This window comes from Macadamia integrifolia, chromosome 11, assembly GCF_013358625.1.
Source record: "Macadamia integrifolia cultivar HAES 741 chromosome 11, SCU_Mint_v3, whole genome shotgun sequence".
Taxonomy (NCBI): Eukaryota; Viridiplantae; Streptophyta; class Magnoliopsida; order Proteales; family Proteaceae; genus Macadamia; species Macadamia integrifolia.
In genome coordinates this window covers 32,585,893-32,591,143 of record NC_056567.1, presented here as the reverse complement: position 1 = coordinate 32,591,143, position 5,251 = coordinate 32,585,893, and the positions used below count along the sequence as shown (strand labels likewise).

At 37.0% G+C, this 5,251-nt stretch overlaps 1 long non-coding RNA gene across 9 annotated transcripts in view; it reads right to left on the bottom strand.

The window, feature by feature from the left end:
- Positions 1-348: 348 nt before the first annotated feature.
- Positions 349-5,251, bottom strand: part of LOC122093624 — a 27,097-nt gene continuing 22,194 nt past the window's right edge. For 3 of the 9 annotated variants that reach the window (XR_006144514.1, XR_006144510.1, XR_006144508.1), the window contains 2 exons: positions 2,493-2,868; positions 2,231-2,389 (listed from right to left, as the gene is read on the bottom strand). This is a non-coding gene — a long non-coding RNA (uncharacterized LOC122093624). Of the gene's footprint in view, positions 831-2,185; positions 2,869-5,251 lie in introns of those variants that run through there. The other 6 variants (XR_006144511.1, XR_006144512.1, XR_006144509.1 and 3 more) reach the window with 5 other exon arrangements.

Below are 5,251 nucleotides of genomic sequence, written 5' to 3'. Positions count from 1 at the left end.
GTCTTAGCGTTACCCAACTTCTCAAAGCATTTCACTATAGAGTGATGCGTCTAGAGTGGCATTGGAGCTGTCTTGATGCAACTGGGACGACCATTGGCTTCCCATAGTCAAGCTCTTAAAGGCAAGGCCCTTTATCTCTCCACCAATGAAAAGGAGTTACTTTCTCTTGTCCTAGCAGTAAAAAAGTGGAGACTGCCCTATTTGTTGGGTCATCCTTTCAAAATCAAAATCAAAACTGACCAACAAAGCATGTGTGTACCTTTTTCCTACAATGTTCATTTAGCAACATTTTTAGAGAGCGATACTATGGCCAATTCTCTGGCCTAGAAGACCCTATCTCAAGCGTTTAGAGTAAATTGGCCATTATCCACTATGTGGATTCAGGATTCATGTAACTGTAATTTCACGCATTTTTTTGCATCTTAATAAATAGTCTTTCATTCACAAAATAAAAAAAATAAAAAAAATAAAATTACATAGCATGCCAATTTCAATATTAAGTGATTGTGACCTCACTTTTAATAGTGCATTTTGGCAAGCATTCTTCAAATTATAGGGAACCCAACTAATTTGTTGTTTGGCTTATCATCCCCAAACGGATGAACAATCTGAAATTGTGCCTAAACAGATGCACAATCTGAAATTGTGAATAAGTGCCTGAAAGGTACCTCCATTTTCACAGGAGCCAAGCCCAAGGAGTGGTCAAAATGCTTAGCATTGGCTGCATGGTGGTACAACACAAACATTCATTCACCAACCAATTTCACACCTTATGAGATATTTTATGGAGTTCCACCACCCCTCCTCTTATCATACATAACTGGAACAACCTGTATGCAGGCTGTAGAAGATCAATTAAAGAGCCAAGATCAAATACTCCAAATCATTAAAAAAAAGAACTCTCTATGCAGCTCAAAAACGCATGAAGAAATATGCAACCCTATAGGCAACATTAGGTGGCAATGAGAAGAGTCCAAAGCTCTCCCCTACGTTTTTTGGATACACCTATGTGTCATGCTCCATAGGAGTCACATGGGCCAAATAATGAAGAGTGCTAAATATATACCCCTGTGTTAGTGGTCCCAATGAGGTAAGAGGAGTCAAACTTAGAACCACACGCTCTCTGAGATGAAGATCCCTTGCCAACTCAGCTACTTCCTGAGGTTTACTACCCTCAGCTTTCATTTTATCACTTAAAATTCACATATTTGGAAACCAAATTTCTAAAAGGAAAAACTAAACCTTGCAGGATTCAAACTCCCAAAAGAATGGCTTGAATAAAATATTGACATTTATGCCACAAGGAAAAATCTATTTTCAAAATCAATCTCCAGAATTCAAATCTGCACATTTTTTTCTCTATAAAATCAAACTTCTTAAGATTAAGATAAAGATTTAAAAAAATATAAATAAAGAGGGATATAATAGACACAATAAAAAAAACTTGCATAGAACCTCAACTCCTTATAAATCTTATCTCTCACGGGTTTTCAAAGCAGGAAACCAAATCAGATTTCAATTAAATACAATTGCTTTCCAAAGGGAAACAAATCCCATTAGGATTCCAACTCAAAAAAAAAAAAATATTTATATATATATAAAATAAATAATAATAAATAATAATAAATAAATAAATAAATTGAGTCTTGTATAATCCCTGTGCATGAACACAATTATTTTCAACTTGTATTGGAGAGGAGTAAATTAACTTTTCTACTGTTTTCTGGAAAATTATAATGGTTCTAGGCATGACCCATCAATGATTAGCAGATAAATTTCTTCTTCACCCTTGATGAAGGTTTCACCCCATTATATATTGAACGATGCAAGTGGGTTAGTGCTTTGTTGCTGAAGGTGAATATGGAACCAGGTCTTTTTTACAACCCCAAATATAGAGCTGGATTTTGTATTTATCTAATTTAGTTCTGGTTCAGATTTGATGATTGAGTTGAAGAATTTAATAACTGATCAAATTTTTTTCCTGCCTTATGATTGAATGGCACAAGCAAAGGACCTTAGGTTTGAGGGATACCGTATTCTGCTGTGCTGTTGATGGGTTTGGTTGACCATAGATGGGAGCCTGTCAACACCTAACTGACCCATATTTTTATCTGGGTTGGACTAAAATCTATTTTTATTTTTTGGGTTCAAAATGCAAAACTAAACACCAAACCCTGTATTCTACCTATATTATATGTGGAAGGCTGAAATGATATATGTATTCTGTTCATCTGAAAAGGAACCTTCATAGATTACCCACAGGAGACAGTGTCATACAAATAGGACAGTCATCACCATAGTAAAATCTCTGCTATCACTTTACTGAGTTGGAAATCCAAACCTTCATCTAAGCTCAACCTCTTGAAAGGATTTCTCAACCACATTACATCTGTATCCAATGGCAAAGATGGAAAGGCATCGCTAAAAGACTTCAAATAAATGAATGGTTAACATTAAGAAGTTGGATAAACTATAAACAAGATAATATTTACATGATGTTAAGAAGCTTCATGTTGTTGGACACAAAGGAGGATATTGAGAAGGCTTATATTGGAGAGCCTAAGATCCTGGGAAAAGTGTTAAACAAGTACAGGCAAGCAGGGAAACCAAATTCTTGTATGCTCAACTTGAATATTGCAATCAAAACAGGCAATGGCTATCATTGGAAATGAAACAATGCTTCTATTACATACGATATTGATCTATAGGCATAGACAGCTGACCTGATGCAGGTAAAAATCTACAATATCATATAATAGATAACAATATTGTTTCCGAAATCATTTATACTAATCCATTGTATCCCAATCAGACAAATTGTCCCACTTTACCCCAATCAGACAAATACTACTCTGCAACTTGTCTACTCTGCAACCAAAAAAGTACCTAATTAGACATCATCTACCTGAAAGGGTAGTGTCATACAACTTATATTACAGGAAATATGTCTGATATTCTGTCGGTAAATAAGTTGACGACTTACCAACGAGAATGAAAAGTCAAGGTTGTAGTACTACCCAAAAAATAAAAAAAAGCATTACTATAAATAGAGCTACTTACTCATTCATTTCATTTCTACCAAATTAAAAGCAAGATAAGGGAGAAAGGAGAAGAAGAAGAAGCAAGGGAGAAGGAAGAGGAAGGGACCAAGGGAGATCACCTCCACTCACATAGCTCATTGAAGGTGCACTTCACTCTCTCTCTACCTCTCATGAATGCTTACTCTCTCTCTCTCTTACCCTATTTCTTAACCTAGGCTAATTGGGCAACCCTAACCGAAATCCCCATTGTTCACCTACATGATTTACAAATTAACTTGGGGGTTTTGTGTAGGAGAGCCAAATTAACTAGTTCATGTACTCACCATTGTGTGGAGAGTATGTTGGGGAAAAGATGGTGTACACCTAGAATAGGGGATTGGGGTAGTCATAGGTGAAATTGGAGGCCATTGCATGAAGCTCCAACAGATATCCCCAAGTTTTGGGTAACCTAGACCTCAAACTTGGGGGAAATGAGAAAACCCTAAGAATCTATGCAATCTAAGTTGCTATTTACACTATTCCTAAACTAAGTAATGTATGTAGGTACTACCCACCTCAAAACTAACCCTAGAACTCAAAACCCTAACTTGTAAACTAATCTAAAGTAGGTAAAATGGGAAGTAGAAGTAAGATCATCACTCCAATTGGAAAAAGACACACACACACATAGAGTCACTCAAAAGGACCCACGTGGCCTGTGGACAAATCTGGGTAGAGAAACCCCAGTTTTTGCTTCACCAGCTGATGGTCACCAGTGGGTGAAATCCAGCCGGTGAACATCCACCAGTGAAACTTTGTAGACATTTTTTGACCCCTTCTTACACCTTTCAATTTCATCAGCTGATGAACTCACCGGTGGGTCGCCACTAGTTGGTGAGAATCCACCAGTGAACCACCTAAAACCCTGTTTTGACCTTTTTGAATGGTCATTTGACCCATAGGGAGACCTTCCCCATGCTTGATCCTTGACCTAAAACCCAAATGTTTTATATGAATAGAGCCGTCAAGCAGTGAAGCATCGCGACATGAGAACATTGGCAATACGCAACATATAGGAACACAAGGTGAGTGGGTGTTGTGAATTATTTTAAGGAGTGTTGATAACATGTTATCTATGCGTGTGATTATAAATTATGCATTATGAACCTATTACTATTTGAGAATTTGAATGTGTATATTGGTGTTGGAGTTGATATTGAGGTGGGGGTTTCCGGTGTTGTGACAAATCCTTCGTGGCCTAGGTTGTGGGCAATACTGAACATTGTGATTTATTTGGGATTATTAATAAGGGCTTACCAGGTACTGAAGTATAAACGTAGGGACTAGTATAATCCTGCCTCGCAACTAGCTTGTATCGTCGAAAGACTGATAATGGGACCTTTATGACCGGGACTACGTTGCAGTAGCACTAAAACCCTATATGGACTTAGAATCTGTGACTAGACTTGTGTGATGATAGTCCGAATCATAGCATTGCATTCATCTAATGTTGTTGAACATTGTTATTGTTTTTGCATTCATATATGGTTGTGCTTGCTTGCATATCCACCCCATTTATCTAATGTTGTTGAGCAGTATTGTTGTTGCACTTATATATGCCTATACGTGCTTGCATGTCCATCCCTCACTGGGCTTTGTGGAAGCTCACCCCATTTGTTGCAATGTTTTTAGATGGTGATCCAGGTAACCCTCCAGAGGCTACTATTGAGGAGCCAACTCTATATGGAGATGATCTATGGGTTAAAAAGCTGGTTGCACACGAGAAAGGTTGTGTGTGTGATGACTACGCCTACAGGGCACCCTAAAGATGATGGTATTCATTTTCCTCTTTTGATCCTATTGTATACATATTGGATGTAACCCTATAGGTAACATTTTACTTATGTTATGACAGGAGTAAACATTCTTTTTGTGTAATATGTTACATATCAATAGAAGTTCACCACCTGTGCTTATCTTACTAATTATTAAATATATTTTTCTTAATTTTAGATTATTTCTTAACTTTGTGATCTTAAAATACTGCATCGGAGATCCTGGATGGATTGTAGAATAACGGTGTGTCCAGGTCACCAACCTTCAGGTAAGTGAAGGTGGGGTGTGACACAAGGTTATTTATATCCTTCCATGATTCAAAACATATGTCTATAAATAATTATATACTTTGTCTACAAACCTCTGGTAGATGAATTATTGACTCTTTCTATCAT